The sequence below is a fragment of the Lactuca virosa genome, chromosome 6, assembly GCF_052849685.1.
Source record: "Lactuca virosa cultivar CGN04683 chromosome 6, Lactuca_virosa_CGN04683_v6, whole genome shotgun sequence".
Lineage (NCBI taxonomy): Eukaryota > Viridiplantae > Streptophyta > Magnoliopsida > Asterales > Asteraceae > Lactuca > Lactuca virosa.
In genome coordinates this window covers 97885861-97903262 of record NC_136431.1, presented here as the reverse complement: position 1 = coordinate 97903262, position 17402 = coordinate 97885861, and positions in this window count along the sequence as shown.

Genomic DNA, 17402 nt, shown 5'->3' with positions numbered 1-17402 from the left:
TTTAATTGTTAGCCCACATCAATATGGGTCCCACAAAGCACATAACAAGTCGCATTCAGACAATAACATTCTATAGGCCAAAAAACATAAACAAGCATCCTCTAACTAACCTGCTTCACCGATGCTAAGAACTTCTACTAACATTTCTAATCTTCCTACATTCTCCTTCGATAATCTCTCTTTCGAAAATGCTCATACAAGTACATTCTAACATTCTTCCTAGGGTTCCCTTCACACCACTCTCTGTCATCAGCTACAGAAGAGACTCCCTCTAATAACTTCTAATTACCTCACGAGTATAATTACATGCAACATGCAATAGATAATTCGTCGACTGCAAGGTATCACACAAAAATAGTTGGAATCAAACAAGAGTTACGCAATAGAGTTAAACCTAACCGTCTAAAATTATCGAATCCCAACAACTTGTAACCTAACGTATTCGCTTAATAAGTAGCTGATATTATTGGAGGTCCCTAAAAGCACAAAGCAAGCATCATTTAAGCATCGAGTAATCTAAACAAGTGCCTTACTTAAATGAGGCCATCCCGTCAAACAATCTGAAATCCATACTAGCATGCAATTCCAAAAGCTCAATTAACAGGCATATAAAGGCATGTCTCCTAACATTATATCATGCAAATTCTGAGCATATCCTTAGCCCTAATCTAACATGAAATTCTCACATACTCATATCAAAACAACAAGCATATCACATGTATGAGTATTTTGGGAAAACTTACTTGAGCTCGGCTGATTGCACGCATCGCAGCCCTTTTCCTTAGAAAACCTTTTTAGAAAATCATTTTCTTTTAAAAGATTTTAAAAATCCTAAGTTTACGTTCAGACACACCCGAGAGTGTTCCCGAATCCCTCAAATCAACGCTCTGATACCAACTTGTAACGGCCCATAAATACCGAGTAAAACTTTCACTTTAAATAAGTCAAAACCATTCATAAATTATCTCGAAAGACGATTAGAGTAAAAGTATTCTCAAAACATCAAAGTAAAATCATAAATAATAATTGCGGAATAAATCTTCAGGGGATGCAGTACGATAAAGCCGGCTCATCTTTAAAAACTAGAAGTACCTGAAAATGTTTAAAACACAAAACCGTAAGCACAAAGCTTAGTGAGTTCCCCAAAATACCATACATACAATGGGCCTTTCCCAACAACTGTCGAGCCCCGTTGGAACAGATCTGTCAGTAACATGCGATGGGCCCCTCCTAGGATTGGGACCTGCCTAGTATATATACCAACACATACAATATATGCAAGAGTCATAAAGACAGCTAGAAAACTATAGCATAATCCAATGGGCCGACATTGGTGCCTTCGACCGTAAGTTCTGTGAGAAGACTCACCTAAACTACTGATCGGAAGCTCAACCGCCACCTCAGCAACAGAACAGCAAACCTAATCTTCCTAAAGCCAAACCGAAATACATCTTTAGCCAAATGCTCAATTCTACTCAAGTTTGACCAAAAGTCAAACTGGTCAAAAAAAGTCAACGGTCAACGGTCAAAGTCAAACAGTCAACATACAGACCAATGCCACGTCGTGGCCTTCCTTGGCTATGTTGTGGCCATGCCAGGACAAAACAGTTGAGGTTTCAAACTCCACCACGTCGTGGTCACCTTCACCATGCCGTGGAAACCGCCTAAAGTGCCATTTCGTCACTAAGCACTTAATCCTTACAGATCTAAATCTAAAACTTCAGATCTACTCTTTCTTAATGACATAATGGATAAAGTTTTCAACTTTATCCATTAGGACCTCATCCAAAGGTAAAATCATGAGCCCTAAGTGCAATAAGCACTTAATATGACCAAAACTCAAACATGGGATCAAGAACACTCAAGCTAAGACATTTTTCTCACTAACTCAAAAGTTCAAGACCATGAGAAAACCATATCAAGCTCTGGATTTCCTCAAACTCCACGAGCATCCAAGAATGGGAACAAAACATCAACAAATGGGCTCAAACATCAAACAAGAAACACAAAGGTCAAGAGATGAACTTTAGACCGCCAATAACTTATAAATATGGAGAAGATGTTGGATCCAAGCTTGTTTCTTGCTTCCTTGCACCAAGATGAACTTCTTTCTGATGGGTTTTATATGTTACAAAAAAAACTATTTTTGGCAGAAAAACATAAACCCTAAGTTTGCATGCAACCTAAAGGATATGTTCTCACTATGATTTGCAAACAACTGCTGAATATCAAGAACCCTAGAACTACATTGATATTTTCGAAAAATACCAAAGGGTTATTAGAAAATACATACCTTACGTTTATTGTAGTAAATAAACATTGATTCCTTCTTGATCTAGCTTTAGAAAGAAAGCACCAGAAGTCTCGTTCCTCTGATGGCTCTCACCCAAAACCTAGCAAGTTGGAGGCTAAAAAGGAGAGGAAGGATTTTCATTTCTACCTCTTGTAGAAGGGATGAACGAAATTGTGAACCCTTAGGAGGGTTTATATAGGTGATTAGAGGAGCTAGGATAAGGCAGGTTTCCTTGGATAAGTCTTATCTTTTTTGCTATCCCCCCAAGTCATCCATGTTTCCTTAGAGCCCAAGAAAAGCTCTAGAAACCCCTCTAGAAACCCCATAACCATCTAGAATTTTGTACCCCCTCCTAGGGAGGTTCTAAATTTGGTCAATGTTCAACTTTTGAACATTGTCACCTTTAGTCCTTCCACTTTTAATTAATCCAATTAATCTCAAAATTAATTCCAATAAATTTCTGATTTTTCTTAGTTAAATAATACTATTTCTAATTAATATATTATTATCATAATATATTAATAAATTATTTATTTTGATTTCTAATTAATTTATTAACTATATAATAAATTAATAAACCAGTCCCTCTCTCTAAAAAGCATTTCAGTCAATTACTAGATTTGAGGGCAACCCAAAAGGACTTTGCTAATAATTCAAGACTATACTAATTTAGTTATTGGCTTAGACACCTAATACAACAATTTTCCACTTGGATAAGTCTAAAACTAAATTACAAGTAGAACTTCTAAATTAAACAAAAAAGAGTGCTTTCCAAAGCAACTGCCGAACTCTGATCCGATTATACATTTCTCCTTTAGATAAGTGATCAAATATTCCTTCGTTCTACAAGATATAGTATGGACATGAGACATGGATTAGATCAATCTCACAGTCCAAGATTCTGTTTCTTGATTTCCAGATTTTTAACGTCTGAATTCAGACTAGTAGTTTAACACATCAATTCAGTCCGGGCTCACCCAAGCACTTCAGATGTCGAAATCAAATCATCGAGGGCCCCAAAGATAACGCTTTTCCTGTTAGGGAAAAAGGAACGAATAAACTTTGACTCATTATGCTTGTATCTTTTACTCACCAAATCATGCATGACACTACGTTTTATAACATCATGTTAATGATGCGTTTTCGCAATACCAATGCACAACCGAATTGTAAATTACAACACATATATCTCCGTTTTAAGAATATAAGATATCATTGTCTCAGAAATACTCGTGATAGAATCCATGAAGTAATTCTCTGAGCTTGGGTTTATCCACCACTCAAAATTTCCATTCTCTAAGTACTCATGAATATTTTAGCAACCATTGCAATATCTAATCTCCATATACAATATACATTTCAATTCATGACAACCTTAATTGACTACTTACTTCCAAAAGTATGAGCGACTGTGGAATTTGTATAATAAAATTTTTCACGAAGTAAAACATGCAAAGTGAAACACAATAATAACCTAATTAACTATGGTCTCAAACCTATTCAAAATAAATAAATCTCTATTATTTAATCACCATAATAATTACGACTTTGTTCATTGTATAATGTTTCGACTAATCAACTAACCACTTGAATTAAATAACATCAGTTATGCCATGTTATGAACATGCATACTATGCCTCTCTATGGTCCTTAGTTTGTGAACAGATCGACTTGACACTATTCCAATGATGCTCATTTCACAATTCCAAATTCTTGTTACTGTCTAAAATGTGTTGGAATTCCAACCTTACATGCATTGACCTTCTGTGATGTCGAGGCTTCAAAGTCACAAAGACTGAGCCAACGATATTATAGAATGTTCCATTGGAACTTTGTTACTAGAAACAATTCCATGATAATGAAGGTTTAAATTCAAGGTACACTCCTTGAACACTTCTCTTGTATTAAGGTTTCCAACTCGCATGTAGATTTAATAATCAACCCCCATTATGGAAACATTTCCATATTCCCATATGCCCATCAATTCTAATCAAGAATCATCTCAATCCAGAATCATGTGACTATGGTCCGTCCAAACTAATACCATACTTCCAACTGTCCACAAGCAACCAATCTTCAGTAAACCTTAGAATGTTATTGACAGTTGTTTAACAACTCTAGTCACACAAAAAAACTCGAATCCTTTTCCTCTCAATGCTTAAGGCAATTGGAAAAATCAGAATATGTGAATATTACAACATGTGTAATCGATCCTATATCCAAAGAATATGGGACTCGATTCATTATATCCGGTATCTGTTCAATCTCTTGCTATAATATTTTAATATATGGGATTTCCTATGCTAAACCATTTCAACATGATATTCACATATGTCTATGACAAAGTTCTATTGAACTATGCGATCTAATCCTTTAGACTTGAAACAAAGTATGAGCGCCCTCTCCCTTAAATCTATCATACCGAAACAACTCCCAAACTTTGAAGTTTGCAAATTAAGAACTTTGTACCCTACGAACAGTATTGTCAACATGCAATACTAGCATAATAGTTATGCTCCCCCTAGCTTTGACATGTACCCAGAAATCAACTGTACTTCTAGAAATCAATACTCTTGACTTTCTTACTGAAGTACAAATTTTTGTTACACGATGCATCGATATGTCTCGAACTAGACTTCTTAAACTTATACACCTTTATTGGATAGTATGTGTGTGAGTTCAAACCCTTTCATAACTTATAACTATAAGTCTTGAAATTTCAAACAATTTCTTGCCATTTCTCACAATTCGAAATATGAAGAGGGATGTCGTAATCACATTGTGAATATGAGAATGCAACTAATACAAGCAATATCCATACTGATCTTTATTAGATCCTTTAAAATCTACTTGAAAAAGTGTTTCCTCATAATCATTCTCATGAATTAGAGCGAAAACTTTGCCACCTAGATTTTAAAGTGCATACGTTCCCATCCATGTGAATCTATCATTTCTAACCTAAAATCATAAGACAAGGTTTAAGACAAAACCAAATTAAAATTTATCTTTCCTTCATGGACTGAACTTCACTATTCTAAATTTCTTTCCCTCTGGTAGCACAAGGGGCTACCAGTGCTTCCATGTTGTTAGTAGCTCACCCATGTTAATCAATGTACTTCACTGACCAATGTGCTTTGCTTTTTCAGTTAAATGAAAAACATATAACTCATAAGCATTTCCAACTCAACTGGAAGGTGCACAGAAATAAGAATGTGTCAATCAAACACGATAGGTTATCAACCTCAGGTCACGTGCCAGTGATAGTAAAAGGTTTATTTTCGGTTGATTCTTGAAACTCTCAAGATCAATACGACCCCCACTAAATTCTTGAAATATGAGTTTTCTCTCAAGGAACATTCCTTGACGAGATAAAACAAATATTCAAAAGTTTGAATGGATTCCCGACAAGAAGAAACACTTCACAGAATTGATCTCAGTTTATCTTTTGTTTTGATAAAAACATCACAATTCCAATTCCAAATGTGCTAGAGTAAGAAAACATTATTACTCCACATTTCACGAGGTGTTATAAACCTTCTTAGTTTGAAAGCAACCCTTAACTTCATCCTCACCACCTTCAATTCACCCCTAAATTTTTGTTTCTTCAATTTCCATGGCAAACTCAACATCAACAATGGCTTTACCAGTAGTGGTGTAACATCCATAAAAATCACAATAAATTTAAACTTTTAAAATCTACCTAATTTCATAAAGTGTTTACAAATCATAGTTTTCAAAACATTTTCCAATCATCAGGGTCTCCCAAAATCATAAGTCATAAACAAGAGGATGTGTACGGTTACGCTTCGCCTTCTCGCGGTCACCCGAAGTACCTGAAAACTGTTGGGTTTTGAGCATTCTAACACTCCTAAGTGTACATGCAACCCTAAATACCTTGGATCTATGTTTTCTCTATTATACATGCAAATATGAATATCCAAGGTATTACCCTAACTAGCATACAAAACATTGATACTTGGGTAATAAACTAGATAGAAATACATACCTTGTTGACGTAGCTTGACTGCATGTAGCTCGAGAGCCTAGTGCCCCAAGTGTGACACCTCAAATGGTTCACACAACATCACCAACACATGGAATAACCAAGAGAAGAAGACATACATGTTCAAATCGGCTAGCCCTCTCACATATGTATCACTAGTGCTAATTTCTTGAACCAAAAGGGGTTCTTATATAGTGTGGCTATTAGGGTTACACCATGTAACTCATGACTTTACCCATTCCTTATGCTCCATGGGTTTTAACCTCCATGGAGTATCCATGGATCACCACATGGGTTAAACCTAACATAAGGAATCTTGGATCATAAGCCCACATATATAAGAATGAATGATTTACACAATCAATCCCCATATATTTAATTAGTCTCTTTTTGATCACTAAATTAAGTCCAAATTAATTCTTGATCAATACTAATTAAATAACATGATTTCATATTAATATATTAGAACTTATAATATATTAATATGTCACAAAATGTCTTTTCCTCATAAACAGTCTATCCAAATGTTCCGATGCCATGCAACCCAAATGGACCATGCCGAGTCGGGTCAAGTACATACCAATTATAGTTATGGACTTAGACACTAATCCAACAAAAACATAACCCAAAACTGTAAGCCAACGCTTAGTGTGTTCCCCCAAAGTACCACCACATAAACATAATAACAAAAAACATGCACACAGAGCCTTCAGCCTGACTGGAACGCCGCACTGGCCTACAGACTATCTGGAATGCTCACAGAACCTTCAGCATGACTGGAATGCCTCACCGGGCCTTCAGCCTATCTGGACCGTTCTCCGGGCCTTCGGCCTGAATGGCACGCCTCTTAGGCCTGCAGTCTATCTGGGACGCCTTGGGTCTCTTGGCCTTCAGTCTATACTGGTCCGCCTCAACCCAACCACACACAACTTGTTGACATATATATAACAGATAAACATACATATAACCAATCAACAGACAATCAGACAGATCTTACAAATCACTAAGCATAACATCATCCTATATACCAGGATACCGATCTACCAGATCACTACTGCACGATAATATACTATCGCATAATAGGATTTCTAATCCAATGGGCCGACATTGGTGCCTTCGACCCGCAAGTACTGTGAGGAAAACTGACCTCAGAAAACTGAACACTAGATGATGAGGTCCTGACTCTGAATCTCAGCTCAAAAAAACACCTAGTCATCAGAATGACCAAATCTCAAACATAATCCGAAATACCCAAAATATCCTTAAGTCAAACTTGGTCAAAGTCAACTCACCTCATGTCGTGGCCAGGCATTGGTCACGTCGTGATAGTGTACCCGGTCCGATTCCCACTCGACTCGACCCAAACAAGTTAAATTAGTCAAAGAAACCACCTAAACTGGCATGATGACGTGAGCACCCATTCTCACGTTCTGAGCTCCAATGGTTCTAACAGAAGACAAGGATGCTCTGAATCTCACGTCGTGAGATCTTACATCTCACATCGTGAGCGTTGTCTGAGGCTAAGGGTCACAATTTGAAGTCCTTATTCCATTAATTCTTTGAGTATACTTCATCCAGAAGTTAAAGGGGACCCTAAGGTCCATAAAAATGTTTTCTTTATGGCCATTCATGCACCAAACATGATCATCCACTTTCTAGGTCAAAAAGGGAAGAAATGAGCTTCAATCTTTAATGCATGCCTCAAATCCATACCATCTTTCAGATATGAACCATATTATGCTCTAGGGACTCTTAGAATCCATAAAGTTGCCAAATTTATGGATTTACTCCACTCAAGCATGTAATAACATCAATAAGATGGACAAAACTCAAGATCTATCCATGATAAGCCATAAAGTTGGAGCCTTTGATACTTACAAGGGTCCAAAAGTAGGAAAATATGGTGATGATGATGATACTTTTCCCACACCCCCACTAGAGAACTTCCTTCTTTTTCTTCTTTTCTTCTTCTTCAAGATAGAAATGCACCCAAATGACAATGATTCTCTTTTCACACTCCCAAATCCTTATCGAAAATGTAAGAATTCCAAATTCCTATCATTTACCGAAATCTGATAGATTTTTAAACTTATATGCATGATCCTCTTGTAATGTTTATGCACATAGTCACAAAGACTTGTCAACATACATTACAGAGTATTCCAATGGAGATCAACTCCATGGAAACATCCTTCTTGCATTAAGTTTTTCTATCTTTACACAAATTGAATAACTTCCACCTATGGAAGCATTTCCATGTTCCCATTTTGACTATCATTTCTGAACAAGAGTTGCCTCTTTTCAGAATATGTCAATATGGTCCTTCCAAAAATTTAACATTATACTTCCAACTGTCCCCGAGCAACTAATCTTTGGTAATCCTTAGATTGTTCTCGACAATTGCTTAATCATTTTAGTCATGTCCAATTCTAGACCTTTTCCCTTCTTAATGCCTCTGGGCATTTGGAAAATTTAGAAAGGATGAATATTATAGCACATGCAATCGATCCTATATCCGAAGCATATGGGACACGATTCATGATGTCTCATATAAAGACTAAACCAGTCTTTTGCTATAATATCTCCATTTCAATTTGCCAAGTTCTCATAATTCAGATTATGAAAAGGGATGCCGTAATCATAATCGAATTTTAGAACGCAAATAATAGACCCATATATAGAATTTCCTTATGTTCAGCCATTCCAACATGAAATTTATATATATATATATATATATATATATATATATATATATATATATATATATATATATATATATATATATATATATATATATATATATATATATATATATATATCTTTGACTAAATATGATTAAAACCTCAATCTAAGCTTTTAGAACTGAAGTGAAGTATATTTTCCTCTCCCTTAATTATAGCAAAACAACTTTTTCCCAATTGAAACTTTGTTTTCTATAATTAACATTGCTAACTTGCAACCTTTATCATAATTATCATGCTCCCACTAACATGATGATTATTAGCATAACACTTATGCTCCCACTAGCTTGGACATGTACTCAGAAATCAGCTAAACTTCTAGAAAAACAATACTTTATTGACTTTCTTACCAAAGTTTAGATTTCTGATACTAGATTGCTTTGATAAAACTTTATCAATATCATACACCTTATCTTAGATAGCTCACAGGTGTGTCTAAACAATTTTAAGAACTATGAAAATGGATGTCGTAATCATAGTCTCGATTGTTTAGACCTTTGCCACTGCTTCAAATCTACTTGGTGGAAGTGTTTCCTCACCATCATTTTCATGAATCGGAGAGAAACCTTATGACCCTTAGATTTTATGGTGTATGTGTTCTTATCCATGTGATTTGTTAAAACCATAATCACAAGACTAGGTTAGTGACAAATCCAAACTCATATGGATTGAACTTGTGCAATCTTAACTCCTCGCCACCTGGCAGTACAGGGCCTGCCATTGCTTCCAAGTAGTTATGCAAACAATTGAGAACTCTCAGAACTCATATGCAAAGCCAACTTTTACTGGAATGGGCACAGAAATAGAAATATGTCAATATGATACGTTATAAACCTCACGCCGTGTGCTAGTGTTAAACTACAGGTTTTTATTCTTGATTAGATCTTGAAATTCTTTTCAGGATCTTTAAGACTCCCACTGTCCTCTTGACATATAAGACTATCTTGTCAAATATTCAAGATATAGTGCGGATTCTTTATCAAGACAAATATTTCACACAATTGGCCTTAGTTGGTCTTTGTTTTATCCAAAACATCACAACTTACCAATTTCAAATGTACAAGAGTAGAAAACTTTTACTCTTATATTTGACAAGTGTTTTAAACCTTCTTTAAGACATGTCACTCAAGTTACAATCTTAGAGTATAACTCTAAGAATTGTTTTTGGAACGAAGTATGAATCATCTTCTTGATTTAACCACTTCAACAATTCATAACTCCTCTTCTTAACTATCAGAATGCACTTAGAGGATGAATTGTGATAAGGTCTCAAAATCATTAAGATGGTCTTAAAACATGATACTAAAGTACTCTCCCATCTTTTCAGATTTGAGAAACTTTTATCTTTCTGCCTAAGTTGATTCTTCTTATTCGCTCTGCCATACATTGGAACCTTTTCCAATGTCTTAGAATTACAGTTAAGCTTGTAAGTATAACCATATTTATTGAGCTATAGTAAATTATGACGAATAGTCTTATCGATCTTTTGTGGTGGACTTAACTAGTGCACAAGAATGTGTACTCGATCCCTTAGTCCTTTACTTGACTCACACATCCATGAGAACCAGTAGTTAGTCTTAATTTTTCCAATGCGTGAAAGTTCTCATTCATCATGCTATACAAGTTGCATGATTCCAAGTTTCTATCCAACTGAAACTTGGGTGATGAGAATCTTTCCTTATTTGGTAAATTTAGACATTACCACAAATGAAAGAATCAAATTCACTTTCCAATTTTGCTAGAAATGGAATCATACAAACAACAATTTTCACAAATGCCATTGTAAGGATACTTAAAATAAATAAAATAAAAAATTTCCTTTTATTTTAAAACTTTGCGGAAAAACTTATCCTTACCATCCATATGAAAACCTTGTTGTTATCTATTCCTAAGCAATGTGTCATAACTCCTAAGTAACATCTTCAAAATTCTGATGCGATCGAAATCCATCTTCGCGATCAGAAGCAGCATATATTTCCTTTAAGCTTTCTCTCTTTTCTTTGATTCTTATAACATCACTATGTGACCCAGTCACATTATGTAATAGAATCTCCAAATAGGAGCTTAACAGATTAGACAATGGACTTTACCTGAAGTAGAGTCAAACTTATTGACTTTAACATCCTTAGGTAAATTTGGCAGCTTCGCAACCAATGCCCCTTCCTTTGGCAATAGATACCTATGGGCTCTTGATAATAGGACTATCTCAGACTTAGCCTCTCTCTTTACCATTTGGTCAACCGAGTTGACTATGGCCGATCCCTTTCCATTGGGAAGAGAGAGCTTTACTGGATATCCAATGTCATCATTGTCAATGTCCATAAAGTTTTAGGAAGTTGATCTTAGCAAATAGATAAGATCATTAAGGGTCTTGTCATAGTCTGTTTCATAGGAGTCCCAAAGGAACTCATTATGTGACTTAGAAAGTAGTTGAGCCACCAACTTTCTCAAGACTTTGACACCCAACTCTCCCGGCTTGTCAATATGTGACTACATCTCCAAGATGTGATCACACATAGACCTTAGCTTGCCAATAGGGCTTGAGTGACCTTAAATTTTTCAAGAACTTGTGGGTTAGGGAGAATAATTGGAGGAGGTGAAAGAAGTATGATTTCCATGGGACATCATCTTCATTTAGGAAAGCTTGTTTCAAGAGATTTGGGAAGATCATAAATGTCTAAACCAGACATCTTTTGGGAGATATTCAAGATAGTTGATTTAAAGTCCTTAATATAACACCCAATATGAAATATTAAGGCTAGGACCCAACACAATACTTTTATAACTTGGAAGAGGGATGCCATAATCCAAGCTATAAAATATTTGAAGGTAGGTGAATGACGATTCACCAATTTCCACCAAGATAAACGAAATGTATTATTAGGTTATAATTGGCTTTGAAACTCCTAGATTCTTTTGAGATTCATTGAACTTTTTCAATGGCATGTTTCAATCTCGAGTGTGCCCTTCAGGTTTTGTGACTGGGATGCCGAGGATCACAAAACAAGGTGTGAAGTAACCATGCAAATTACTTGGTACTCTTAAATGTTTATCACCCAACCGATGTGCCGGTAAACCACACACGCTCCACCGGCCTATGATAAACTTTAAGAAACCCTTTGTCTACCTTGTTAAGTCCAAGTTAGTGTGCCGGTAAACCACACACGCTCCACTAACGGTTTAAGCAAAGTGCAAAGTGTAATTTCGTGGATTAGCACCTTATTCACATTTTCCTAAGTAACTAAGATTGGGAATTTATAAGTGTTTAGTTACTTAGTATTTATCATTAATACTTTTAATGAAGGGAGAATTATAGTCTTTGTCCTACCCGTTCGGCTAACGACCCTCCACCAGTCAAGGAAGCGGTGGGTGAGAGTGGACACCCATTAAACTTCCATTTTATAGGCAGTAACCTTATACCCCCCTTGTAGACCGGCTTCGTGAATGAGGCCTACTAACGGTAAGACTGACTTGCTCTTATACTATATATATATATATATATATATATATATATATATATATATATATATATATATATATATATATATATATATATATATTATTAACTTATAATATTATAAAGTATAAGGGTTGAATTTTAACTTTTAAAATTCTAAGGGCTTAACTTGGAATTAAAGTATTCATAAGAGAAAACTTTTCAAATTCCAAAACTTGAGGGCAAGTTTTGAAACTATTCAAAACTGATTAATTCCATAACTTATGTGTTTAAAGTAGTTTTAATTAAAAAACTCTTCAAGTTCCATAACTTGAGGACAAGTTATGGAAGACTTTAAACTAATGAAAGAATGTAACTTTTCTTTATTTTTGTAACTTATGGAACTAATTAAGGTTACACATTTTATTACTTAATGAAGTGACTCTTGAACCTCCATAACTTGAGGACAAGTTATGGAGTCATAAAACCATTCAATGAAGACAAGACTCTTCATTTTGTAACCTTTGCCAACTTTTATGAGTTTTAAGAAACTTTAATGTGACTTTTCATGTAACTTGAGGACAAGTTACACAAAACCATTTTAGAATCATCTCTTAGATTAAAATGGATTGAAAACAACAATTTCTAATAATTTTTCTATTAATCTAAGCAACTCATAAGAACAAGATAATTTAATCAAACTTTTTCATGTAATTAGACTAACCATTAAACTAATACAAAACATGAATCTATTGACAATTATCTTTGAAATTGGATTAGAATGAACATTACCACATCAAAAACAGGTTTATAGGTTCAAAAACAGCTTATGGTAATGTTCCTAGTCCATTTCTAGCCAAAAAAACTCGAAGATATGCTGTCATGGGCTCCTACTCGTCGAGTGTATGAACCTACTCGACAAGTAGGATGAGTTTTCTCATGGACTCGGCGAGTTCATCAGTGGACTCGGCGAGTCCAGTACCCAGAATGCCCGAAATTCGACTTTTTCAGCATTTTTCAGCAATTTGCATCAAGTATAATTGAAAACAAGCCTAGGCTCTGACACCACTGTTGGGTTTTGAGCATTCTAACACTCCTAAGTGTACATGCAAACCTAAATACCTTGGATCTATGTTTTCTCTATTATACATGCAAATATGAATATCCAAGGTATTACCCTAACTAGCATACAAAACATTGATACTTGGGTAATAAACTAGATAGAAATACATACCTTGTTGATGTAGCTTGACTCCATGTAGCTCGAGAGCCTAGTGCCCCAAGTGTGACACCTCAAATGGTTCACACAACATCACCAACACATGGAATAACCAAGAGAAGAAGACATACATGTTCAAATCGGCTAGCCCTCTCACATATGTACCACTAGTGCCAATTTCTTGAACTAAAGGGGTTCTTATATAGTGTGGCTATTAGGGTTACACCATGTAACTCATGACTTTACCTATTCCTTATGCTCCATGGGTTTTAACCTCCATGGAGTATCCATGGATCACCACATGGGTTAAACCCAACATAAGGAATCTTGGATCATAAGCCCACATATATAAGAATGAATGATTTACACAATCAATCCCCATATATTTAATTAGTCTCTTTTTGATCACTAAATTAAGTCCAAATTAATTCTTGATCAATACTAATTAAATAACATGATTTCATATTAATATATTAGAACTTATAATATATTAATATGTCACAAAATGTCTTTTCCTCATAAACAGTCTATCCAAATGTTCCGACGCCATGCAACCCCAATGGACCATGCCGAGTCGGGTCAAGTACATACCAATTATAGTTATGGACTTAGACACTAATCCAACAAAAACATAACCCAAAACTGTAAGCCAACGCTTAGTGTGTTCCCCCAAAGTACCACCACATAAACATAATAACAAAAAACATGCACACAGAGCCTTCAGCCTGACTGGAACGCCGCACTGGCCTACAGACTATCTGGAACGCTCACAGAACCTTCAGCATGACTGGAATGCCTCACCGGGCCTTCAGCCTATCTGGACCGTTCTCCGGGCCTTCGACCTGAATGGCACGCCTCTTAGGCCTGCAGTCTATCCAGGACGCCTTGGGTCTCTTGGCCTTCAGTCTACACTGGTCCGCCTCAACCCAACCACACACAACTTGTTGACATATATATAACAGATAAACATACATATAACCAATCAACAGACAATCAGACAGATCTTACAGATCACTAAGCATAACATCATCCTATATACCAGGATACCGATCTACCAGATCACTACTGCACGATAATATACTATCACATAATAGGATTTCTAATCCAATGGGCCGACATTGTTGCCTTCGACCCGCAAGTACTGTGAGGAAAACTCACCTCAGAAAACTGAACACTAGATGATGAGGTCCTGACTCTGAATCTCAGCTCAAAAAAACACCTAATCATCAGAATGACCAAATCTCAAACATAATCCAAAATACCCAAAATATCCTTAAGTCAAACTTGGTCAAAGTCAACTCACCTCATGTCGTGGCCAGGCATTGGTCACGTCGTGATAGTGTACCCGGTCCGATTCCCACTCGACTCGACCCAAACAAGTTAAATTAGTCAAAGAAACCACCTAAACTGGCATGATGACGTGAGCACCCATTCTCACGTTCTGAGCTCCAATGGTTCTAACAGAAGACAAGGATGCTCCGAATCTCTCGTCGTGAGATCTTACATCTCACATCGTGAGCACTGTCTGAGGCTAAGGGTCACAATTTGAAGTCCTTATTCCATTAATTCTTTGAGTATACTTCATCCAGAAGTTAAAGGGGACCCTAAGGTCCATAAAAATGTTTTCTTTATGGCCATTCATGCACCAAACATGATCATCCACTTTCTAGGTCAAAAAGGGAATAAATGAGCTTCAATCTTTAATGCATGCCTCAAATCCATACCATCTTTCAGATCTGAACCATATTATGCTCTAGGGACTCTTAGAATCCATAAAGTTGCCAAATTTATGGATTTACTCCACTCAAGCATGTAATAACATCAATAAGATGGACAAAACTCAAGATCTATCCATGATAAGCCATAAAGTTGGAGCCTTTGATACTTACAAGGGTCCAAAAGTAGGAAAATATGGTGATGATGATGATACTTTTCCCACACCCCCACTAGAGAACTTCCTTCTTTTTCTTCTTTTCTTCTTCTTTAAGATAGAAATGCACCCAAATGACAAAGGATCTTAGGGAGGAGTAAGATTAGGGTTTTTGGAGGCTTAGAGAGTGAGCACGGTTGAGTGTAAGCAACCCTGGGCCACTCATTCCGTTAAATACCGAAAAGTTAGGGTTTTGGTCATCAGCCGCCCTCATGTCATGAGCACTAGACTGATCATGTCGTGAGCCTTAAAATGATGCACGGGTCCAAATCAATCCTCAAGACGTGAGAAGGCATTCCTCACGTCGTGAGAAGGGCTAATATTGAAACTTTTAACTTCACAATATTAAAGATAATGTGCACCTGATCCGGGTGTTACAAGTAGTTTCAGCATTCAGGTTCTCCAGCATAGCTATTCTTCTCTCAAGTCTTCTAGGGTAACTGGTGTCTTTCATTAGTTGCATCTCATACTAGAGATTGTTAAAGGCATTCTTATAGTTTGATGATGTCAGCTCACCATTGATCCACTTTAAGTATATACACTTTCCAGTTGCCATCTCCACCTACAAATAAACATACGAAACAAATATCCACCTACAAACAAACATACCAAACAAATATCTAGTTACGGAGCACAACACCCTCATTTTCATTATCGATAAAGATTATCAATTTCGGGTGAAAACAAAAGACTTTATCGACAACAGTAAACCCTAAATTCAACATTATCGCCATTGTTTCATAACCCCTAATTCCAAATTATCGACAACACAACTAAAGAAGATGATGCTTACCAAATATTCAACACAGTTGCGAAATCTTGGAGCTAGATTCTTATCAGAATTTGACATCCTTTCTATGCTAAAATTTGGATGACGACAATCACACAAGTTGTTATCACGATTCCTAGTAGCTACAACAGTTTGATTCTCAGAGATTTGTGATCCAGATGAGTATCTCATCGAAGATGAATCGGTTTTTAAGGGTTCGAGAGCAGACAAAGAAATGTTATAAATGGGAAATGATATTGACGATGTTTTCTTCATTTAGGGCATGCATACTAACTTACTAATGAAGCTGATGAGTCACTTGCCAACTGTGTTTCTACGTGGACAACATTGTCCACCTCTACACTGTCAATTGTATATAACTGGTAATCGTAGGTCACATTTTACGTTAGTGGCTTATTAAACAAGTAATTTTCCAGTTTGGGGGTCAATAAAGACCAAATAAAACAAAAAATGGTCTTTTAAAACCTTATGTAAAAGGTAGTTGGGTCTCTATGACAAAAACTCATTCTTGAATTTAACCTTTGTAACGATTCCAAATTTCCAGTGGTTAAATACGATAAATAAAAATATACTTTTATTTTGTTAACTTTTATACCATCTTATTTTTAAATATGCTTATGTAGTGTTATAATCTCGGTTTTTATGGCACTGTACAAGCAATAGCTAACCGTCAATGTAGGGGATAATGACTTAAAAGGGTAATGTATTATCTGATTTGTACACATTTGGTCACTGCGTTTTTTTCGTCCACATTTACCCCTTGAATTTCTTAAACTGTACACATTCAGTCCTTATGACCGGCTACTCCAGGTTAGCCGGTAAAAATGACTTAATAGGATAATATACTTCTCACTTTGTACACATTTAGTCCTTAATATTTTTGTGCACATTTGGACTTTAATATTTTTTTTTTTGCAAAATAAGTCTTTTTTTTGTACTCATTCAATACTTATGAATGATTTCTTTAGCTTTTTCTCACGACATCTTACG